This window comes from Oncorhynchus keta, chromosome 27 (genome assembly GCF_023373465.1).
Source record: "Oncorhynchus keta strain PuntledgeMale-10-30-2019 chromosome 27, Oket_V2, whole genome shotgun sequence".
Lineage (NCBI taxonomy): Eukaryota > Metazoa > Chordata > Actinopteri > Salmoniformes > Salmonidae > Oncorhynchus > Oncorhynchus keta.
Genome location: NC_068447.1, coordinates 30,640,768 through 30,666,512, shown reverse-complemented (window position 1 = coordinate 30,666,512; position 25,745 = coordinate 30,640,768). Strand labels below are relative to the sequence as shown.

The following is a 25,745-nucleotide window of genomic DNA, read 5'->3' as shown; positions in this document are numbered from 1 at the left end:
TCACCATGCTTCCTCAGCGGGCTCGACAGGCTCCCATGCCTCGACCGAGACAACCGGGGAGGTCTCAGCCGGCTCATCAGGCTCTCACATCTCAGCCGGTCCGTCAGGTTTCTGTGCCTCAGCGGAGGTGACCAGTCCGCTCCTGATCCCTGGGATCGTCCCTGTGGTTGGCAGGAGCCGAATGCGCCGGGGAGGGGGCACTGCCATGCATGCTCTCTCCGGCGCCCTAGGTCACCATGCTCCCGCGCCTCAGCTGGATCGACAGGTTCCCGCGCCTTAGCAGAGGTGACCGGTCGGCTCCTGATCGCCAGGATCATCCCTGTGTTTGGCGTCCTGTGGCTGGAGCCGCGCGATGAAGAGGGGGTACTGTCACGTATGCTCTCTCTCCGGAACTCTAGGTCGCCGTGCACCCATGCCTTAGCAGAGGTGACCGGTCAAATCCTGATCCCTGGGATCGTCATTTTGGTCGGCTTACTGTGGCCGGAGCCTTGAGTCGGGGAGGGGGTACTGTCACTTGTGCTCCCTCTCCGGACTCTAGGTCACCTCTAGGTCACCAGGTTGCTAGTTATGGCGCACACCTGTCATCATCGTTACGTGCATCAGCGCATAATGCTACTCACCTGGGCTCCATCACCTCCTTGATTACCTGCCCTTTAAAAGTCACTCCTTCGGTTTGTTCCCGAGTCGTCATTGTTTCTGTTCCATGTCTGTGCGTTGTTCGTGTTTCTTGTTTTTGTATTATGTTTCATTTATTGATTAAATCACTCACTCCCTGAACTTGCTTCCCGACTCTCAGCACACTCGTTACACTATCACTCAAGGAGGTCCATCATTCAACTATTAACTGACAGCAAAAAAAACGTAGTATATCCACATTGGTTAGTTATCATGTTATGACTAAGTTTATAGTAAGACACAGGTAATTTTGCAGGACTGAGATTGTTGGTTCAACATATTTTTGCCTTTATCACTGAGTCAGTGGTCAATTGTGGTCACCGACGCAGTGATAAAGGGAAAAATATGTTGAACCAACATTCTATCAGTCAACATACCTATGAACATCAATGGAATATTTGGTTGAAAACGCAAGGTCAAGGATCATGTGCTACTGTACTTCTGCTATTGCATTCACATAAATAGACACACTGTGATACTGTGAAAGGTTTCCACTACAGCTGTGTTGTTGTCTGTAGAGTCTGAGTCAGTCAAGTTATGGCTGTCTCCTTCACCTCTCCCAGACAACAAACATTACGAAACATTGGCTGTGACTATCCAGACTGTGGGCAGCCTGTGGGCAGACATTTATGGTCTGATTCAAAGAGCACTTTAGTCACTCAACTTTACAGATGATTTGTTCTAGTATATTTTAGCATATTTGCCTATATGGTGAAATTACCATGTCAATACTTTCCTTCCCACAACGATAAATTGTAGTGCTAAAATTGCATGCTTAGGAGCAAAACACTGAGGAACGGATTTCCCTTTTTATCCCCTTTTCTCTCTATGCGAATTCTGACCTTGAACTTAAGCATGGGAATAGCATGCGATTCACCTGCTATTCATTTGGGGTAGAGATCTAATAAATGAAGGTGTGTCTAGAGATACACCGTATTCTGACCTTGACTTAATTCTCTCATAATTCCACCACCTTTATGCGCGAGGAAACCATGAATAAGGTCAAGCGAACCTACCGGCTCCAAGTGGGAAAAGCCTCTGCTCTATTTTTTTCTCTCAATATAAATAACACCATTCTCCATGCACTATAATTTACATCTTGATAAGAGCTATTGATAAGAGCTAGGTAAATGAGTAATCCGTTTGGTTAAGGGAATTGTAAATATAAATGACACTTGTTTTAGATATATTTTACCTTATAAATCTCTGGTGACAAATGTGTAACCAGTCATAGGGCAGAAACTGAAGCATATCAACATATCGACTCATCATGTTGGTCATATCATGTTGGTTTCGTCCAACATGTCTCTGGACCTACTCACTGCCACAGTCATACTCTGGACCTAGTTTTGTCCCATGGAATAAATGTTGTGGATCTTAATGTTTTTCCTCATAACCCTGGACTATCGGACCACCATTTTATTACGTTTGCAATCGCAACAAATAATCTGCTCAGACCCCAACCAAGGAGCATCAAACATTGTGTTATAAATTCTCAGGCAACCCAAAGATTCCTTGATGCCCTTCCAGACTCCCTCTGCCTACCCAAGGACGCCAGAGAACAAAAATCAGTTTACCACCCAACTTGAGGAACTCAATTTAACCTTGCGCAATACCCTATATGCAGTTGAACTCCTAAAGACTAAAAACATTTGTCATAAGAAACTAGCTCCCTGGAATACAGAAAATACCCGAGCTCTGAAGCAAGCTTCCAGAAAATTGGAACGAAAATGGTGCCACACCAAACTGGAAGTCTTCCGACTAGCTTGGAAAGACAGTACCGTGCAGTATCGAAGAGCCCTCACTGCTGCTCGATCATCCTATTTTCTAACTTAATTGATGAAAATAAGAACAATCCAAAATGTATTTTTGATACTATTGCAAAGCTAACTAAAAAGCAGCATTCCCCAAGAGAGGATGGCTTTAACTTCAGCAGTAATAAATTAATGAACTTCTTTGAGGAAAAGATCATGATCATTAGAAAGCAAATTACAGGGTGGCAGGGTAGCCTAGTGGTTAGAGTGTTGGACTAGTAACCGGAAGGTTGCAAGTTCAAATCCCCGAGCTGACAAGGTACAAATCTGTCGTTCTGCCCCTTAACAGGCAGTTAACCCACTGTTCCTAGGCTGTCATTGAAAATAAGAATTTGTTCTTAACTGACTTGCCTAGTTAAATAAAGGTAAAATAAAAAAAACTCCTCTTTAAATCTGCGTATTCCTCCAAAGATCAGTTGTCCTGAGTCTGCACAAATCTGCCAGGACCTCGGATCAAGGGAGACACTCAAGTATTTTAGTACTATATATCTTGGCACAATGATGAAAATAATCATGGCCTCTAAACCTTCAAGTTGCATACTGGACCCTATTCCAACTAAACTACTGAAACAGCTGCTTCCTGTGCTTGGCCCTCCTATGTTGAACATAATAAACGGCTCTCTATCCACCGGATGTGTACCAAACAGGCAGTAATAAAGCCTATATCGAATCTTCCATTCCTCTCTAAAATTTTAGACAAAGCTGTTGCGCAGCAATTCAATGCCTTCCTGACGACAAACAATGTATACGAAATGCTTCAGTCTGGTTTTAGACCCCATCATAGCACTGAGACTGCACTTGTGTAGGTGGTAAATTACCTTTTAATGTGCTTCTACACCTGCATTGCTTTCTGTTTGGGGTTTTACGCTGGGTTTCTGTACAGCACTTTGAGATATCAGCTGATGTAAGAAGGGCTATATAAATAAATTTGATTTGATAAACTTTCCCACACAAAAGTGTATGAAATGCTGTGCCATTATGCATAATGTAAAGTGTACAGCCTTTAACTTGCAGGGATGGGCAGTCTCGAATGTCTTAACTGTAGGCTACCCCAACTTTCTCCTAGATCTATCATGTTAAATATTAGCCACTATCAGTATCGACTGTCAGTAGACCTAATAACCACACATTCAACTTATTATAACTGTCAATTTACTGTTAGTTCACTTCAGTTGGTATAGCCTACATTATCATTCAATTTAATTACACTATTTTGTTTACCTTTGGTTCCTCTGTAAATTATGTCAAGGCCATATGGTTGTAGCTGAGGATCATTAGTAACAGTTGATAATATACCAAAAAGGCTAATTAAAACGTTATGGAGTGGAGCACAGACCAAGCCGTAACAGTTTGAACCCTACGCATGGTGGAATACTTGGCTGTGTCATCACAGTTCCATGGTTAGTGCAGATAATAGATGACGGTATAACCGGTATAACACTATTCTTTCTACATTACCATTGGTTGAAGAACTGAGTGTGGCAATTTTCAGAATTATGCGTACTGGTGAGGCTCTGCTCACCAGTTTATGATTCATAAATACTTTCCTAACCCTAAATAATCTACAAGATCAGTGGGAAGCATTGGAGCCAATGCGTGCCGCAATCCCTGTGGAACGCTTTCGACACCTTGTGGAGTCCATGTCTCAACAAATTGTGGCTATTTGGGGGGGGTTGCAACTCAATATTAGGAAGATGTTCCTAGTGTTTGGTATACTCAGTACCTGTTGAACCTTTTTATGTAACGTGGTTCATTGGCTCTTCATGTTTCTGTACAGATCATCGTATTGACCTGGAGTGTAGCAGCTGTTGTACAGGCATCAGTCTCCACAAGCAGAGATATACTATTGGTCTGTAGGCAAATCAGTAGCACAGATTCAGACATACACCCTCACACATCCACTCAGACATAAGCACACACACACGCGCACACACAAACAGATAGTGCATTGTCATTGGGAAAAGGCTTAGTCATAAGTGAGACAGACTAAATTACATGTGGGTATTCTCTACCCGCACCACCTTGGTTCACCCTCTCTTGCTACAGCCATTAATAATATAATAAGTTAGTGCTACATCAATCTGTATCTAAACTAGAAGTCTTTGAGGACATGGCCTAAATCAAATTTAGTTCGGGAAACAGAGCAGATAAGAGCATGCATGCATCCCAAATGGCACCCCATTCCCTATGTAGCACACTTGTTTTGATCAGAGGTTCTGGTCAAAAGTAGTGCACTACATAGGGAATAGGGTGCCATTTTGGAGGCACACCATAATCTGGCAGGCACTAAACAGTTATATTGCTGAACTGTTGAATGTCAGTATTGAGTCATTTGTTTGTTCCTCATGATGGTGTGTAAACAGCTTAGCTAGATTGCAGTTCCTATGAGACACTGAGTTAAATGGGCAAACAAACATACCTGGAGGCAGAGCGTGGGAGAGAAAAACACTCTCCCTGCAGAAACACTGCTGTGAAAAACACACAAACACAAACACGCACACAGACACACATGGTTGCTCCTCAGTTTACAGTGCAGTCACTTGAAAGATCCTGAAGGTTTATGGAGAGAGCCTCCAACTGATCTGGTGTAGACTAAGACTTGAAAGGAGTGTGTGCGCACTACGGCGCCGTGCAGTTTTTTTAAACAATCCTCCCCCCGACATATTCCAAACATGCACTTACCTGCCCTGCAACTAATCACAGCTCCTACTGTAACCATTACACTCCAGCCTCAAAGCCTTGCAAAGCCTCATTTCCCATGCTATGCCCAAGGATAGGGAACTATTACTGATGCAAACAATGCTTCTAATGGAATATTTTGCCATTCCATTGTATAATTGATGTGAAAGGTTGAGTCTGTACGTGTGGTGTTTCTAAAGTATCTCCATGTATTGACAGATGCGTGTGTATTTTACATGTATTAAGTAAACGTATACTGCAGACCTGCTAAATGGCATATATATATATATATATATATATACACTATAATGACTCATCGACTGTAAAGTCAGTCTCTCTGGATTACAGTGCACGTCAGGGATGGCTATTATTATTTATTGAGCCTAGTTTACTGTATTATGTGTAGAGATGTTAAATGTACTTTAAAATAAAGTTTAATTTCCATAACAGTGAAATAGTATAGAATGCACCCCCTATGATACTGAACATGTACCCTTGAACTCTCAAACTGTCTCACTTTAACAGCACACCATGTGTAATTGAAACAGAATGCACATTGGAGGAACACTTGCTCCCAGTACAATTGCCATGAAAATAACAATAAAACAAAAACACCCTCAAGTTGACATTCTATTAATATAATGTCAACTTGAGGGTGTTTTTGTTTATCTTGGTTTTCATCTACCTCTAAATCTGTGCATCTGACATGCATCAATGCAGTCTGAAAGCAGCACCATGGCACTGTTTTGACTCACCCCCCAAAAAACAGGACAGCTTAACTTTCATATGCAACATCAAAATCCACCACCCCACCCAGAGGTCACAATAACTAACAACGGTACACACTTCAACATTGCATTGCACACAGAGCAATATATACAAATATGTATGGATAGATGGGCTGTACTACCTCATGGGTATCAGTAGCTTCTGAGCCGGATGGTTGCCAGTGACAGTGTGTGAATCCAGGCCATCCTAGCGTCTGGCTGAGGCTCTATGTGCTATCCATGACTGCCTTGTGTCCCTCCCAGCTTCATTCCCTTCGGGTCTTCCTCAGATTTTTACTCCACTCGTCCAGAAAGTAGGGGACAGGGTCCCGACTCCTCCGTTGTGTCTTTATTTTCTTCTCCCTCCAACAAAAAACAGGAACTTTAAACGAAAAAAAGTGCTCGCTGGTCTGGTTACTTACCATGCAGATCCCTCTTTAGGCTTCTGCTCTCCCTCTCCTCGTTGACAATCCCTCTCGACCCCTCTCTCTCTGCTACAGTTGGGGAAGTGCACTCTCTCCCGTTCTCTTTCCTCCCTCTCCCCCTCTTTTTCTCCCGGCCTCTAATAATTAGTGTTGCATTTCAACACCTGCTTATAGAAAGAGATCGAGAGAGGAGTGTGCTAGCAGCCATCTGTGTGAGATAAAATGTTTTCCTTTCTGTGAATATGTGTGATAGTTTGTCTGTGTGTGTGTGTGTGTGTGTGTGCGCATGGGTCGGATCCTTGTGTGTCAACAGAAATGCACTGAAAGTGGATAGAAGGCAAGTAGGAGGGAAAAGGGGTGGGAAGCAGACAGTGTGTGCGCTCAGGCGTGTGTCTGTCTGTGTGTGTACTCAGGCCGTGTCTGTGTGTGTGTGTGTGTATGTGTGTGCGCCCATGCAATTAAGTAAGTAGCTAAGTATCAGTTTGGAGAAAGAAAGTATTTGCAAACGCATGCTTGAACTACTTGGCTTCTCCCTCTCCCAAGCAATATAACTCCCTAATTAAACATCAAAAATTGTTACCTCGGTCAACCCTCTACTAAGCAGTGGTGAGAGAAAGTCTAATTGTCCTCATTTGAACAATTTTCCAGATTTTATCAATAAAAAAATCAAAAGTTGTTCTTTCATCATGTCACTATCAACAAACCAGAAATCTATCAAAAAAACTCAGTTGCCAGTTAATCTGCTATCATTAAAACTCTACACAATATTGTGCATTCCATCTTACAATGGCAACTTGTTTGTGGTTACATGACAAGCAGGTTTGGGGAGTATTGGATTACATGTAATCTGTTACGTGTAAGGGGTTACAAAAAAAACGTTAACTGTAATCCGTTATGATACCAGCAAAAATATTGTAATCAGATTACAGATACTTTTGAAAAACTAGATGATTACATCGAGGATTACTTTTAAATTCAGAAAGGAGATTTGCAAAACACATCTTTGAAACGTCTTGTTGTTTTCCCAATGACATTCAAATCAGCATTGAAAAAAGGCTTTTTGAAACCAGTGAAACATGGCTCTTGCACAGCTGCACAGTGCAGATCCCAGCCTATGGAATAAAAGTGGGGCTTTCATTGCTCAATCTAATTCATGCAGATAACACTTTTTATCCATAGCCCTAATGTACACATGTTCAAACTCGTACACTTTTGATAGACTTAAAGGGGCAATCTGTAGTTGCTAAAACAATTTATATATATATATATATATATATATATATATATATATATATATATACACATACATACACACACACACACACACACACACACACACACACACACACACACACACACACACACACACACACACACACACACACACACACACACACACGCGCAGTACCAGTCAAAAGTTGACATACCTACTCATTCCAGGGTTTTTCTTCATTTTTACTATTTTCCACATTTTAGAATAGGGAAGATATCAAACTATGAAATAACACACGTTGAATCATTTAGTAACCAAAAAGTGTTAAACAAATAAAAATCTATTTCATATTTGAGATTTTTCAAGAATATAACTTATAAATGCCTCATGAGCTTAGTTTAACTGTCACACTACATGGGAACCCAAAATATAAGCTTGTTTTTCTCCAATGTTTGTAAACTTTGTAAATATAAACAAACACTGTATAGCCTCATAACATGGTTAAAACAATAATGTTGATATCATGGATGGTCAGACCTTGCATCCATAGCTCTGTCTATTAATCTGAGAGTGGTTACATTTCTCCAGGCCCATCCCTCAGCTTTTTACCAAAACAGAGGCGGGCGACCATTTTGTTATTGTTTCATCTGTGGATTTGCCCTTTAAACAGCTGAATATTATCTAGATATCAAAGTGTCACCAACAAAAAGTTATTGCAAATGCAGCATATGGCATTCATTTTTCACATGTAAATAGCACTTTTCAGTAGTGCTCAAAGCATGTCATTCCATGAACGCAGCACTTATTTTTCGACTCAAATTAATGAGCCCAATCAGTCCTACATGACAACAAAATCATAAACAACAGAGTAGGGCTGGCTAATAAATCCTTAGTTTTGGAGTGATGCCCAGGTAAAACAATTTGGCTAATCTATACTTCCATATTTCCAAGTCCTGTTCTTGAAGACCAAGGGGTATAACATTTATTGGAATGACTGGAATTCTATTTTTTGTTTTTGTTTTGTTGTTGGTATTTATCAACAATTTTGTGGTATCCAATTGGTAGTTACAGTCTTGTCCCATCGCTGCAACTCCCGAATGGACTCAGGAGAGGCAAAGGTCGAGAGCTGTGCGTCCTCCGAAACACAACCCAACCAAGCCGCACTGCTTCTTGACACAATGCCCGCTTATCCCGGAAGCCAGCCACGCCAATGTGCCGGAGGAAACAAGGTACACCTGGCGACCGTGCCAGCGTGCATGCGCCCGGCCAACCACAGGAGTCGCTAGAGCGGCCAAACCCTCCCCTAATCTGGATGACGCTGGGCCAATTGTGCGCCGCCCCATGGGTGTCCCGGTCGCGGCCCAGGATCTCTAGTGGCACAGCTAGCACTGCGATGCAGTGTCTTAGACCACTGCGCCACTCGGGAGGCCCGTGACCGGAATTCTGACAGACTTTAGTTTTTAATGTAAAGATACTATTTAATCATATTATTATATGTAGAAGAAAGTGATGGGTTAGAAGAAGCATACATAATCAACCCATAAAGTAAAATGTAACATCCATATATGGCCAGCTATGTAAACGTTGACATTGATGTATCCTGCAATAGATGTGGTTCAATTGGTAACATACATGTTTGTCTTCTTTTAATGCCTCTTAAGGGGAAAGTAATCTAAAAGTAACTGAATGTAACTCACAAATATGAGTATAGAATGTGGGTATGAGTTAACAGAATATGTACTTTTCAAAGTGAGATTTTCAAATGACAGTTACTTTAAGTGTGATGTTGAGGTATAATGGGAGAATCATTAGTACAATGTCCATGTCCCAAAGAGCACCTTTTTGCCTACAGAACTCTATAAAAAGGAGAGCACATTATAGGGAATAGGGTGCCATCTGGAATGCACAGTCTCTGTGGAAGACTGTGACCACGTTGCATACCTTACTCCACTAACTGACATGTACTAACGCACACTTCCTGCAGGCTGAATGGCAGAGGAACACACTCACAGCAAGCATAGCAAGCAAAAGATGAACGCTACAGCGGTAGAGAAAGAGAGAGAGAAAGAGAGAATGAGGGGTGAGAGAGCGAGAGAAAGGAGGAAAGAAAAGTCGCCGAAGGCCACAGGAATATTTCAGAAGGGTGGGTAGGAGCAGAGGGGAGAGAATTAATTAACAGAACACCTGTCTCTCTCTGACTCCTAATAAATCAGAGGGATTTCATCTGGCTGGAGTTTTCTGAGGGGAGTTTACGTTTCTGAGGGCGTGGGGAGGAAAGGGGAGCAGATTTTTTGGTAAGATAACAACAAAGTTCTCTGGCATCTTGAACTTGAATTTATTTCAGATTGACACCTTATTGGTTCTGTATCTCATTCATCCAACCAGAGTTATTTTCCAAAATTTGAAATGCAAAACAGCTTGCGCAAAACGTGTTACACTTGTAGAAAGACTTCAATCGTATAGTACAGTACCAACAAGATAAGCAACAAGATTCCCAATATGTTTCAGGTCTATCTCATTACAAATAGAGTGATAGTGTAGAAAAGCGGGACCAGTTTCACATATGTAAGTATACCTATGTGTATATACATTACAAGCTCATCCATTTAACAAAGTGAGAACATCACAAATCATCATAGTTGAAGGACAGAAATCAAGTCATTAGCTCATAGAAAAGCAACAAAAACGTAACAATACAAACCAACTCTCACATGTTTCTCTTTGCTTATTTGAGCTGTTCTTTCCATAATATGAACTTGGTATTTTACTAAATAGGGATATCTTCTGTATACCCCCCTACCTTGTCACAACACAACTGATTGGCTCAAAGCCATTAAGGAGGGAAGAAATTCCACAAATTAACTTTCAATAAGGCACACCTGTTAATTGAAATGCATTCCGGGTGACTACCTCATGAAGCTAGTTGAGAGAATGCCAAGAGTGTGCAAAGCTGTCATCAAGGCAAAGGGTGGCTACTTTGAAGAATCAACAATATAAAATATATTTTAATTTGTTTAACACTTTTTTGGTTACTACATGATTCCATATATGCTATTTCATAGTTTTGATGTTTTCACTATTATTCTACAATGTAGAAAATAGTCAAAATAAAGAAAAACCCTGGAATGAGTCGGTGTGCCAAACTTTTGACTGGTACTGTATACATATTACTTAGAAGCTTAACAGACTGCATTAGGTAGAATTTCTACTCACCCCATCCAGGACGTTCACGACAAGAAACAGAACTCCCACAATGGCATGGTCAGAACACGGGGACGCACACCCACCATCACACCATTTAAAGGACCACAACGAAAAACAATGGGCCAGCAAGCACCAGTCTTGTGCTGATGGGATGCGAAGTGAGAGAAAGAGGCTACACATGCCATGGGAAAAGACTTATGGATGCAATAACTTAGGTTAAGGTTATATGGGTCTGGCTTTGAACACTTTAGCATTTCTATCGCCATATTATGACCTTTGTAGTGAGCCCAGTCTTTAAACATTGTGCATATGTTTTTATTGAGTCTGAATCACAGAGCAAACAGGCTAGCTGCTGCTGACTTGAGCAGTGCAATGTTATAGTTAAGGCTCAGGGGTTTGTGTGTGTGTGTGTGTGTGTGTGTGTGTGTGTGTGTGTGTGTGTGTGTGTGTGTGTGTGTGTGTGTGTGTGTGTGTGTGTGTGTGTGTGTGTGTGTGTGTGTGTGTGTGTGTGTGTGTGTGTGTGTGTGTGTGTGTGTGTGTGAGGGGGCTATAAAGTCTATAATAGGATATAAAGTCTGGAATTCATTTATGAAGATCAAATCGGTTTCTGTAATAATGTAATACGTAACTTATTAACACCACTGCTTGCACTACTTATACAGCAGCTTTAGGATCAATCAATTCATGTCTCTCTCTGGTTTCACCGCCCTTAATACTCCAAGAAATGTACACTGGATCCAATGGGATACTACTGTGACCCAAATGGCACCCTATTCCATATATAGTGCACTACTTTGACCGGATCCCTATGGGCACCCTTTCCAAAGGTAGTGCACTAAATAGGGAATCGGGTGCCAATTTAAATCCTTAATGACTCACTTTATGTGTGTGTAGTTTCAAATGAACAGGAGCCCTAGCTAATAAGTAACCACTAATATAACAGGGATACAACTAAACCGAAGGAGGAAAAGGGTGTTATACATACGCAATAAGTCACGATGGTGTGTGGTATATGGTGTGGTATATGGCCAATATACCATGGCTAGGGCTGTTCTTAGGCACAACGTTATTTAAACAGGGTAAGTCATGACAAATGACAACACATTTTGTTTTGCAATAACAACCTGACCACCACAATGATTCTTTGCAGGAAAGCAGTGGGTGTGTGGTGAGGGTGTGTGAGCATTGCCATGTTCCACTGACCTGGGCTGGAGGCCGGGGCAAGCTGACTCACCAACAGGGCATCCTGATTGTCAGCCAGGGCCTGCTTAACCAAGTAGCGCTCTCTCTTCATCTTCAGCTCCAGAGACTCAGAGACATCTGGCACCATCCAGTCTATCGCTTGCAGGAAGAAAAACACTACACGCTGGAGAGAGGGATGGAGGGAAAAGAGCATACATTGGGGGTGACAGGAAGGTAAAGAAGGATAAATAGATAGTGAGACAGAGGGATGGAAAAGAAGACAGGGTGAAATTAGACAGAAACCTCAGTGGAAGAAGAGGGATTCTGAGGAGAGTAGTATCAATAGAGTAAAGGTGATAAAATATAAAATAGTAAAATACCATTGGAAAGCTTGGGAGGCAAAGATTAGCAAGCTTCAAATGATCACAGGTACAAAATAACATACACGTGTAGTAGATAAGGGGGTAGGACAGAACAAGTAAGGAATAGAAAGACGGATAGGGCACAGTATAAGGAGAGAATGCAAAAGGCACGGGTTAAATATAGGAGCAAGTAGAAAGCAAACAATGACAGAGACAGACAGTCAGTTCCTTGCATACCTCGAAAGCGATGATGAAGCCTAACCTTACAGCCAGGAGTTCCCAGTAAACCAGAGTGTAATTTCCATTGTTGTCCCTAAAGGGTTTATATCTACAGGCAACACATTCATGGTTGTCAACAACAGGTCAGGATTGTCAACATCACCAATTCTGCCCTCTACTGGAAAGACTTGAGATTAAATGTGAAACATGCTAAACAAGGGAGTTTGGTATAAATATCCTAATATTAGCATTTGTTGGCAGTGGCTAGTCTAACAAAACTAAAGTGTGAATTGCAGTTACTCCTTTTCCATAGACCGCTGTCAAGCTACGGAATCACATATCTAAACATTTCAATGAACTATGCCTTAAAGTATATACAACAGCTATACTATATCTACTATAGTGTGTTTCAGTGTGTATTTATGACCACTATTACCTGCACATGGGATGTCTGGTGTAGCTGGGAGGAGCATAGGCCAGAGTGAAATTAACATATCCGTTCAGATTGTTGTCAAACTTTTACTGGTAAAGCAGTCGCGGTAAGAAACCTGATGTGAAGGCAATCAAGAAAGCCTGAAAGGGGTAGATTGACATACAAAAGCATTTTAGATGGTACAGTAAATTAAAATGAACAGAAATTATAAAAACACTAAATAATAATATTATAATCCTTTCAATATACTGCTTAAAAGGACATTACAAAATGTAAGTTTATCAGATGTTTTCAGACAAAATATTTCCAGACCAATTTTGGAATTGAAAAAAATACAGCATACTGGTGATGAGGTCATCACTACACGACTCACATTGATTTTTTAATTTTACCTTTATTTATACAGGTTTCTCTCACTGAGATAACATCTATTTTCCAAGAGAGACCTGGTCCCATAGTAGCAGTATCACGTTCTGACCTTTGTTCTTTTATTGTGTCTTTGTTTTAGTATGGTCAGGGCGTGAGTTGGGTGGGTTGTCTATGTTCCTTTTTCTATGTTTTGGGATTTCTTTGTTTGGCCTGGTATGGTTCTCAATCAGAGACAGCTGTTTATCGTTGTCCCTGATTGAGAACCATATTTAGGTAGCCTGGTTTCACTTTTGAGTTGTGGGTGATTATTTTCCGTGTCAGTGTTTGTTACCACACGGGACCGTTTAGGTTGTTTCACTTTGTTATTTTGTATTTTTGTAGTGTTCCGTTTGTCTTATTAAAATGGACACTTACCACGCTGCAAATTGGTCCATCCTCTCTTACTCCTCATCAGAGGAAGACGACGAACGTTACAAGCAGGGGGAACAACGTTTCAGACAAAACAACTTACATACACTAAAACAACAGTAAACAAAACTATGAAACACACATACAGTACAACAAAAACATTTAACGTTAAAAACATGAAAGTCTTTACTAAAAACAGCTGGCCTAATAACAATTACACTCTTCTATGATATATACATTGATCAAGTGTTTAAACTCCACCAATGATACTAGATCATCAAATTTTTAAATGTTCAGGAGAGAATTCCAGAACCACGGAGCTAAGTAACAAACTATTTCCACCATGACCTGTTCTAATTTTTGGTACTGTTAGAAGCAAATCAGAATGGGACTGTAATCAATATTTATTTACTGACCTGACAAAAAAAAAGAACAGAGATAAATAGCATTTTACCCAATATGGCCTTATAAATCAGTGTATACCAGTGTTTAAGCCTACGCAAGGTCAATGACGACCAGCCAACAGCGCTGTAGAGATCACAATGATGTGCGGCGGCAGGGTAGCCTAGTGGTTAGAGCGTTGGACTAGTAACCGAAAGGTTGCAAGTTCGAACCCCCGAGCTGACAAGGTGCAAATCTGTCGTTCTGCCCCTGAACAGGCAGTTCAACCCACTGTTCCTAGGCCGTCATTGAAAATAAGAATTTGTTCTTAACTGACTTGCCTAGTAAAAATAAAGGTAAAAAAAAAAAAAATGTGTTAGACGTTTTTGATTTGTAATGAACCTGAGGGCTGCACGATACACTGAATCAAGTGATCTCAGGGTGGTAGTTGAGGCTTGTATATATAACATCACTCAAATCTAAAACCGCCAGTAATGTACATCATACCAGCTCCTTCCTGGCCTCAAAAGAAAAACAACCCTTATGCCGGTAATAAAAACCTATTTTCAGCTTGAGCTTCCTTATCAAGTTCTCTACATGCACAGTGAAGCTCAGCTTAGCTTATCATCAACCCACACACCCAAATATTTGTACACTTTAACTTGCTCTATAGTATGTCCAGCCAATGTAGCAATGACATGATTAGTAACGTGCTAGGCATTTGAAAATACCATGCATTTTGTTTACCTGAATTTAGAACCAGCTTTAAATCATACAGATTAGGTTGTATGATGTTAAATGATCTTTAGGCATTTTCAAAAGATAAAGATAAACTACTACCACTTGAATAAAGAACAGTATCATCTGCATAAAAATTAACAGCCGCTGTTTCAATAAGATTCCCAATGTTGTTGATATACAAAATGAACAACAGTGGGCCCAAAATTGAACCTTGCGGAACACCTGAGCACACCTCTATGGACTCAGATTTACAACCATCCGCTATTACACATTGTGTACAATTTGATTGGTTTATAAATTACCTATCTAGAGCATGACCAGTAATTACACAACATTTTAACCATTGCAATGACACAGCATGGTCCACTGTGTCAAAAGCCTTTGACAAATCAATAAAGACACACACACACAATGTAACTTCTTATCAAGAGCACAGTGGATGTCATTTAAAATCTTCAATGTTGCTGAAACAGTGCTGTGGCCAGACCTGAAACCTGATTGCATTCCATTTAAGATGTTGTTTTCTTGGAAGTAGGCCTTTAGCTGCATACTAACTAAAGGACTCCAGTACCTTTGACAGTACAGACAATTTGGATATGGGTCAACAGTTGTCAAGTAGCGAAGGATCTCCACCTTCCAGGAGAGGCAGTACAAAAGCATATTTCCATAACTTGGGGATTTCCTCAACATCAAGCGTGAGGTTAAAGATACATGTTAAGGGGGAGCAATGATGTCTGCAGCTAGGTGTAGGAAACATGTTTTTTTCCCACCAATTTCTTTCAGGGCTTTACTTCTGAAACAGAAAAGGATGAAAAGGAGAACCTGGTGAAGGAGTGCACAGGGGTGTCAGGTAAATTCATAGAAACTCAATTATACCTTTGACCTTTTCAAATAAACTGCCTGCATCTAAAAAAATAAATGCTGATTCAATGCTTTCCGAATGGAGGTTCTCTCAGTTACAATCTGTGTGTCGACCAACAACTGTTTGGGAAGATGTGTATCTTTTTGCACTCCAAACCCTTCACTACTTGCCAAAATGTGGATGGATTATTTAAACTATGTGAAGTAGATTTCAGATAGTGGTCTGCTTTCAAATTATGGATCATAGCCACACCCATATTTCATAGACGTTTAAAAGCCACCCAATCATCTGCCAAACCAGTCCCTCTTGCTTGAGCCCACATAGCATTTCGTTCCCTTATGATTTTTGTAAGTTCCTTAGTAAACCAAGGGTTCTCTCTGCCCTTAATCCTGAATTTTAAAAAAGGGGCCTATTGCATACATCCGGGAATGTGTTGTGGAAGTAAGAAAAGGCTAGTTCAACACCAGGGATTAATTCCATGCCATTCGATGCCATGCTAGATACATCATGTAAAAATCCTTGAATATCAAACCGCTTCCAATTTATTTGATAGACAATATTTTCTCTTTGAGGCCACTGTGATAGACGTAGAAGCTTAATCAAAACCCAAGGAAGTAGATTTCCCTGTAGCTAGATGTATTGATTGGTAGTGTATCGGCTGAGGCAGACAGGGATGTGGCTGAGGTCTGTGTTCTTACCCAATTTAGTGAGCTGCAGCCCCATCAGCAGAATCAGGGCCAGATTCACCAAACTGCTGGAGATATTGGCAATGTTCCTCTGCTGAGGGAACACACACACGTGCACACACACAGCAATTTGAGCTAATGTATCAATCTGAGCTAACGTATCTGCTGGAATTAGCTAAATGGAGGATGTCACCTGTTGTCAGGTGTTTTGAAGGGTATTCTGATCCAGTGTCAGCAGTTTTATTCATCAGAGCAGAGTGTATTGTACTGTACCTGAGTGCACAGCACAACGCTACCTGTGCAGTACATCATCACACTCACTATCCCACGGTACATGATAACTTTCACCAGGAAGATCCTCACCACACAAAACTGGGGATAGACAAGGGTAGACAGAGGAAAGAGGAGTGAGGTGAATAAGATTAACATTAGTCCAACTACACCTTATCCACATTCAAATACAGTATACTAAAATGGCATCCTTTCTGTATCACTAGGGTGCAACATTTTCCCTGACTGTGTGGCCTGGCTGGGAAAAACTTTGGGCTTTCTGCATTAGTTTATAAGGAGGGTTTTGAATGTTAACTAGTCAGGTAACATTTTGAACATGACAACTGTTCAAAATCTGTTTGTGCCATCACACCAACTCCTTTTGTCATTGTCATGTCAGTGACAGATCTGGGGTCTGGCTACCCCTGGTGTCAATAAACACAGAGCAAAGGACACGAAGAGAGGAAAACTCAGTGTCTTACCATGATGATCATGATGACCATGGAGCAAGTGAGAATGCGGGACAGCCGGGCCTTCTCTGGGAAGTAGGGCTCTTTCACTCCCGTCACTGAGTTGTGCTCCATAGCTGGAGCCATGTCCGCAAACTCAGGCCCATTTGCAGTACGTTTTGGTTGTGTTTCTCGATCCCTCCGATGTCAACAACTACAGACCAGTATCCCTTCTTTCTTTTCTCTCCAAAACTCTTGAACGTGCCGTCCTTGGCCAGCTCTCCCGCTATCTCTCTCAGAATGACCTTCTTGATCCAAATCAGTCAGGTTTCAAGACTAGTCATTCAACTGAGACTGCTCTTCTCTGTATCACGGAGGCGCTCCGCACTGCTAAAGCTAACTCTCTCTCCTCTGCTCTCATCCTTCTAGGCCTATCGGCTGCCTTCGATACTGTGAACCATCAGATCCTCCTCTCCACCCTCTCCGAGTTGGGCATCTCCGGCGCGGCCCACGCTTGGATTGCGTCCTACCTGACAGGTCGCTCCTACCAGGTGGCGTGGCGAGAATCTGTCTCCTCACCACGCGCTCTCACCACTGGTGTCCCCCAGGGCTCTGTTCTAGGCCCTCTCCTATTCTCGCTATACACCAAGTCACTTGGCTCTGTCATAACCTCACATGGTCTCTCCTATCATTGCTATGCAGACGACACACAATTAATCTTCTCCTTTCCCCCTTCTGATGACCAGGTGGCGAATCGCATCTCTGAATGTCTGGCAGACATATCAGTGTGGATGACGGATCACCACCTCAAGCTGAACCTCGGCAAGACGGAGCTGCTCTTCCTCCCGGGGAAGGACTGCCCGTTCCATGATCTCGCCATCACGGTTGACAACTCCATTGTGTCCTCCTCCCAGAGCGCTAAAAACCTTGGCGTGATCCTGGACAACACCCTGTCGTTCTCAACTAACATCAAGGCGGTGGCCCGTTCCTGTAGGTTCATGCTCTACAACATCCGCAGAGTACGACCCTGCCTCACACAGGAAGCGGCGCAGGTCCTAATCCAGGCACTTGTCATCTCCCGTCTGGATTACTGCAACTCGCTGTTGGCTGGGCTCCCTGCCTGTGCCATTAAACCCCTACAACTCATCCAGAACGCCGCAGCCCGTCTGGTGTTCAACCTTCCCAAGTTCTCTCACGTCACCCCGCTCCTCCGCTCTCTCCACTGGCTTCCAGTTGAAGCTCGCATCCGCTACAAGACATTTACATTACATTTAAGTCATTTAGCAGACGCTCTTATCCAGAGCGACTTACAAAGACCATGGTGCTTGCCTACGGAGCTGTGAGGGGAACGGCACCTCAGTACCTCCAGGCTCTGATCAGGCCCTACACCCAAACAAGGGCACTGCGTTCATCCACCTCTGGCCTGCTCGCCTCCCTACCACTGAGGAAGTACAGTTCCCGCTCAGCCCAGTCAAAACTGTTCGCTGCTCTGGCTCCCCAATGGTGGAACACACTCCCTCACGACGCCAGGACAGCGGAGTCAATCACCACCTTCCGGAGACACCTGAAACCCCACCTCTTTAAGGAATACCTAGGATAGGATAAAGTAATCCTTCTCACCCCCCTTAAAAGATTTAGATGCACTATTGTAAAGTGGCTGTTCCACTGGATGTCATAAGGTGAATGCACCAATTTGTAAGTCGCTCTGGATAAGAGCGTCTGCTAAATTACTTAAATGTAAATGTAAATGTAAATGTGTTTGATGTGCCCAATAGAAATGCTAAATAATATATTGTGTCATTTTGGAGTCACTTTTTTTGTAAATAAGAATACTTTATGAACACTTCTACATTAATGTGGATGCTAGCATGATTACAGATAATCCTGAATGAACTGTGAATAATGATGAGTGAGAAAGTTAAAGGGTCAAAGATCATACCCCAAAACATGCTAATCTCTCACTATTACCAATAACAGGGGAGGTTTTCATCTTTTGGGAGTATGACCTTTTGACTCTCTCATTATTCACAATTTATTCAGGATGATCCATAATCATGGTAGCATCCACATTCTCATTTCCAATAAAAGTTACTCCAAAATGACACGATTCACTATTTACCATTCATTTCTATTAAGCACAAAATAATCTGAAACAACCAAAACTAACTGAAAATGTATCCAACAAGTTTGGAGAGTCACAAGCTTTTTATAGTCATTACGTGCTTGGATTATTGGACCAAATACTTTTGACTAGTTCTATACGAATCAATCATTTTGACCCCTACCTTTTTGAGAAAAAAATTATTACATGTTAAATAAAGTATCTTTCTCTCAGCAATTGTATTAGTATGAAATCATTTAATTTCCCAAATGTTTTTAGCATACAATATACTGTAGTATTTGAATTATTTATTTTATCAAGATCGTCAATTTTTTTTAAATTTTTTTTTTTAACCTTTATTTTACTAGGCAAGATCAGTTAAGAACAAATTCTTATTTTCAATGACGGCCGAACAGTGGGTTAACTGCCTGTTCAGGGGCAGAACGACAGATTTGTACCTTGTCAGCTCAGGGGTTTGAACTTGCAACCTTCCAGTTACTAGTCCAACGCTCTAACCACTAGGCTACCCTGCCGCCCCAATCATTTCGACCCCATATCGTCACAGCAGTCGTCTCCATATCTGTGAACTATACTACAGTAAAACTGATGTGACCAGTACTGTATGTGACCAGTTATTTGAAATGAGGCTAAAATTTTTTTATTTCACCTTTATTTAACCAGGTAGGCCAGTTGAGAACAAGATCTAATTTACAACAGTAACTTGGCCATGGTAAAGAAAAGCAGTGCGACACAAACAACAACACAGAGTTACAAATGGAATAAACAAACTCACAGTCAATAACACAATAGGAAAAAAAATCTATATGCAGTGTGTGCAAATGAGGTAAAATTTGGGAGGTAAGGCAATAGATAGGCCGTAATGGCGAAGTATTTACAATTTAAACACTGGAGTGATAGATATGACTTGATGTGCAGAAGATGAATGTGCAAGTAGAGATACTGGGGTGTAAAGGAGCAAAAAATAAATAAATAACAATATGGGGATAAGGTAGTTGGGTGGGCTATTTACAGATGGGCTATGTACATTTCTGACAACTGATGCTCAAAGTTAGTGAGGGAGATATGAGTCTCCAGCTTCAGTGATTTGTGCAATTCGTTCCAGTCATTGGCAGCAGAGAACTGGAAGGAAAGGCGGCCAAAAAGGAATAGGCTTTGGGGGTGACCAGTGAAATATACCTGCTGGAGCATGTGCTAAGGGTGGGTAATGCTATGGTGACCTGTGAGCTGAGATAAGGCGGAGCTTTACCTAGCAAAGACTTATAAATGACCTGGAGCCAGTGGGTTTGGCGACGAATATGAAGCGAGAGCCAGCCAACGAGAGCATACAGGTTGCAGTGGTGGGCAGTGTATGAGGCTTTGGTGACAAAACGGATGGAACTGTGATAGACTGTATCCAAGTTGCTGAGTAGAGCGTTGGAGGCTATTTTGTAAATGACATCGCCGAAGTCAAGGATCGGTAGGATAGTCGGTTGTCTAGCCCAGCTGATTTGTAAGGGTCCAGATTTTGCAACTCTTTCAGAACATCAGCTACCTGGATTTGGGTGAAGGAGAAATGGGGGAAGTTTGGGTAAGTTTCTGTGGGGGGTGCAGGGCTGTTGACTGGGGTTGGGGTAGCCAGGTGGAAAGCACAGCCAGCTGTAGAAAAATGCTTATTGAAATTCTCAATTATTGTGGATTTATCGGTGGTGACAGTGTTTCCTAGCCTTAGTGGGCAGCTGGGAGGAGGTGCTCTTATTCTCCATGGACTTCACAGTGTCCCAGAACTGTTTGGAGTTTGTGCTACAGGATGCAAATTTCTGTTTGAAAAAACTAGCCTTTGCTTTCCTAACTGCCTGTGTATATTGGTTCCTAACTTCCCTGAAAATCTGCATATCGCGGGGGCTATTTGATGCTAATGCAGTACGCCACAGGATGATTTTGTACTGGTCAAGGGCAGTCAGGTCTGGAGTGAACCAAGGGCTATATCTGTTCCTGGTTCAATTTTTTTGGAATGGGGCATGCTTATTTAAGATGGTGAGGAAAGCACTTTTAAAGAATAACCAGGCATCCTCTATTGATGGAATGTGGTCAATATTCTTCCAGCATACCCGGGCCAGGTCGTTAGAAAGGCCTGCTCGCTGAAGTGTTTTAGGGAGCGTTTGACAGTGATGAGGGGTGGTCGCTTGACCGCAGACCCATTACGGACACAGGTTGAAGACAGCAGAGATGTATTTAGAGGGCAGGTTGGTCAGGATGATATCTATGAGGGTGCCAGTGTTTACAGATTTGGGGTTGTACCTGGTAGGTTCATTGATAATTTGTGTGAGATTGAGGGCATCTGGCTTAGACTGTAGGACAGCCGGGGTGTTAAGCATGTCTCAGTTTAGGTCACCTAACAGTACGAGCTTTGAAGATAGATGGGGGGAAATCAATTCACATATGGTGTCCAGGGCACAGCTGGGGACAGAAGGTGATCTATAACAAGCGGCAATGGTGAGAGACTTGTTTCTGGAAAGGTGGATTTTTAGAAGTAGAAGCTCGAATTGTTTGGGCACAGACCTGAATAGTATGACAGAACTCTGCAGGCTGTCTCTGCAGTAGATTGCAATTCCACCCCATTTGGCAGTTCTATCTATCTTGTCGGAAAGTGTTATAGTTAGGAATGGAAATTTCAGGATTTTTGGTGGCCTTCCTAAGCCAGGATTCAGACACGGCTAGGACATCCGAGTTGGCAGAGTGTGCTAAAGCAGTGAGTAAAACAAACTTAGGGAGGAGGTTTCTAATGTTAACATGCATGAAACCAAGGATTTTATGGTTACAGAAATCAACAAATGAGAGCGCCTGGGGAATGGGAGTTGAGCAAGGCACTGCAGGACCTGGATTAACCTCTACATCACCAGAGGAACAGAGGAGGAGTAGGATAAGGGTACGGCTAAAAGCTATAAGGACGGGTCGTCTAGTGCGTTCAGAACAGAGAGTAAAGGGAACAGGTTTCTGGGCATGGAAGAATAGATTCAAGGCATAATGTACAGACAAGGAAGGGTATGGTAGGATGTGAATACAGTGGAGGTAAACCTAGGCATTGTGTGATGATGAGAGAGAATTTGTCTCTAGCGACATCATTTAGAACAGGTGAGGTCACCGCATGTGTGGGAGGTGAAACAAAATGGCTAGCTAAGGCATGTTGAGCAGGGCTGGAATCTCTACAGTGAAATAAGACAATAATCACTAACCAAAACAGCAATGGACAAGACATATTGACATTAGGGAGAGGCATGCGTAGCCGAGTGATCATAGGGACCAGTTGGAGGCGAGCTGGAGACACGGCGATTCAGACAGCTAACAGGCCGGGGATAGCAGAAGGGCCTTAGGGGGGACGTCGCGACAGAAGAAAGTCTGTTGTAGCTCCCCCGGACGGTTACGTCGGCAGACCAGTCGTGTTGGATTGGCAGGGCTCCATGTCGGCAGTAAAAGGGTCCAGGCCAATTGGAAAATAGGCATTGTAGCCCAAGAAATTGGCTGATGCTGATATGCTCAAGACAGCTAGCGGACCACGGCCAGCAGGCTAGCGGATGGGCCTTCAGGGAACGTCGCGACGGAGGAGCCTGTTGACACTCCTCAGGCGGATCATGTCGGTGAACCAGTCGTGGTGGAATCGGCAGGGCTCCATGTCGGCAGTAAAAGGGGTCCAGGCCAATTGGCAAAATATGTTTTGTAGCCTAAGGAGTGGCTGATGGACCTCTTAAGCTAGCCGGGGGCTGGGCCTAGCACGAGGCTAGTTCCAGGCTCACTGTTGCTTGCTTCGGGACAGAGATGTTAGCCAGGTGGGTAGCCACTCGGATAGCAGCTAGCTAGCTGCGATGATCCAGGTGAAAAGGTTCAGAGCTTGTGGTAGGAAACCGGAGATGGAGAAAGAGCAGTCCATTAAGCTCTGGGTTGAAACGTGCTGTGCAGACTGGCAGGAGTTGACCAGGCTAAGGTTAGCTGATGACTGCTAACCGTTGAGCTCTGTTTTTACAGTATGTACGGTAACACATCACAGAATTACAAAAGTATAGAAATTGAAATGAATGAAAGTACTTTAATGAATTGGCTCTAATCCAGACCTCCTCCTCTTGGAAGTCCATGCAGTCCCAGTGGTGAGCCAGGGTGGCCATCTTGCGTTTTCAGTACTCCAGTAAGGTGACTGCCCAGAATGACATGAACACACTGAAGAAAACTGTCCCGGGGTGGTCAAATAGGTAGCCCACCTGCCAACACAGACACACCACATGTATTTACATATTTTATTTTACCAGTTAAGTTGACTGAGAACACATTCTAATTTAAAGCAACAACCTGTTACAGAGGAGAGGAATGATTAGGTGGCCATGATAGTATGAGGGTCAGATTGGGAAATTAGCCAGGACACCGGGGTTAACACCCCTACTCTTACAATAAGTGCCATGGGATCTTTAGTGACCACAGAGACGGCACCCAAAACACATCCGCCTGCCATCTATGGATTTAGTAGTAGTGGGACGGCTAAGCTAAAATATCCATAAAGATTGTTCATTAATGTGATAAAAGCAACACATTTGGCATCGAGGTGAATGTATGTATTCTGAAAAGATTTAGATAAGCACATCAGACAGTCACTCATACCTTGTTACTTCCTATTAAATATAGCTTGTTTGAGTTGGGTTGATGCCTCCGAACATTAGGAGCGTACTTCCTAAACTGGATTACATCAAAATCTGGGCTATGCAGATGAATCCGGACATCTAGCGGGCCACGGCCAGCAGGCTAGCGGATGGGCCTTAACAGGGCATGTTTTTTTTTTACCCTCGCAGGTGTCATCTGGTATTGACTGAAACTTGGATCTCTGGGGACATTCTGAACTCTGATATTTTATATTGAGTGTTATAATGTGTTCTGAGCTGACAAACATTTCGCTGTCTCTATATTGAAAACCATTTCCCTTCCCCAAATAGTTTTGCTGCTATATTTAAGCCTTTGTCTGGGGAAAAATCAAACTGTTATAGGGGTCTACCATCCTCCCCCCACTAACGTTTATGCACTCGAGGAGTTAACTAGTTTATTAAATCAATTATGATTGGGATTTTCAGGCTTCAGACAGACAATCTAAACGATGTGTAATTATCTAAACCTAACCCAGCTGGTGACTAAGCCTACACGGCCCAACCCTAAAGATCCTTCAAAGTCAACTCTGATTGATCTTATCCTAACGAATACACCAGAGAAATGTGTTTCTACTGGTGTCTTCACCCAAGACATTAGTGATTATTGCCCAGTTGTTTGTGTCAGAGATGTGAGAATACAAAAAAAACGAAGCCTTGTCACATCACAAAGAGGAAATTTAAAATATTTTTTACATCTTTATTTTATTGACCTTGATTGTATTTCCTATCCCTGAACCTGATTTAGCTTTAAGCCTTTTTGAAGATGTCTTCAATACTATTTTTAGATAATCATGGCCTCTTCAAAAAATGGAGGGTTAAAGGTAGATCGAATGACTGGTACACTTCGGAATTATCAGAAGTCATTCATAAAAGAGACAATGCTTGGGTCAAGGTCAGGAACACAAGCTTAGGTCTTGACTGGCATGCTTTAAGCAACTGAGGAATCATTTAGGAATCAAAAAGTCTCAAATCTGATTATGTAACCGGTCTTTCAGATTGTAATGGGAACCCTGCTAAATTCAGGAAAACTGTCAAATTCCTGATGGGTTCTACTTCCTCCTCTCTGCCACAACAAATTAGATGGCATCATTACGGAAAGAATGCATCCAATTGAGGTATTTAATCACCATTTTATTTCAGCGGGATCCATCTTTGTAAGAACTTCTAAGCTTATTCACAATGATAGTGTTCCACTTTTTGGGACCTACGATCTTCACTATTTATACACCATCCGTCAATTTGTTAAAAATGGTAAATTTAATCTATATGCGGATGATACTATTATGTATGCTAATGCCCCGACTGTTGATCGGGATGTGTCAAAACTATAGTCTGTCACGCCTGCACCCGCTGTTCCCCCCTGGCTCGAGGGCGCCAGGCTCCTCAGCATTACGCACTCCTGCCACCATCATTTCGCAAACCTGCCTTTCCACGTCACGCGCATCAGCGTATTATTGGACTCAATCACCTGTTTATTACCTCCCCTGTATGTCAGTTCCCCATCTCTGCTCCCCGCTGCTGCATTGATTGTCGAATGTCGTTGTTTTGCCCGTGTGCCGGCACTGTGCCTGTCTTGTTTCATGTCTGTTCTTCATTAAATGTTGACTCCCCGTACCTGCTTCTCGTCTCTAGCGTCGGTCCTTACACAGTCAGATTTTATAGCTATGAAGGAATCCCTTTCTGATTTACAACTTGTGCTTAATACAGGCAAAACAAAATACATGTTGTTTTCAAACTCTCGTGGAAACACATTGGAGACACAGGGAACATTGACAAGACATGGTAGCTCAGTTAGAAGAGCATGTTGTTTAAAATGCCAGTTC

The 25,745-nt window shown here is 42.3% G+C and overlaps 1 protein-coding gene and 1 long non-coding RNA gene across 2 annotated transcripts in view; both read right to left on the bottom strand.

Annotated features, from left to right (window-relative positions):
- Positions 1–4,953, bottom strand: part of arhgef19 (Rho guanine nucleotide exchange factor (GEF) 19) — a 35,436-nt gene extending 30,483 nt beyond the window's left edge. Inside the window, exon 1 of the mRNA XM_052482152.1 lies at positions 4,909–4,953. The gene's annotated coding sequence lies outside the window, so the exon portion shown is untranslated. The remainder of the gene's footprint in view (positions 1–4,908) is intronic.
- Positions 4,954–10,786: 5,833 nt separating this feature from the next.
- On the bottom strand, positions 10,787–13,722 carry LOC127912516 (uncharacterized). Its single transcript, XR_008083034.1, has 2 exons — positions 12,559–13,722; positions 10,787–12,143 (listed from the first exon to the last, which is right to left on the bottom strand). It is a non-coding gene; the product is annotated as an uncharacterized LOC127912516 (long non-coding RNA).
- Positions 13,723–25,745: the final 12,023 nt, after the last annotated feature.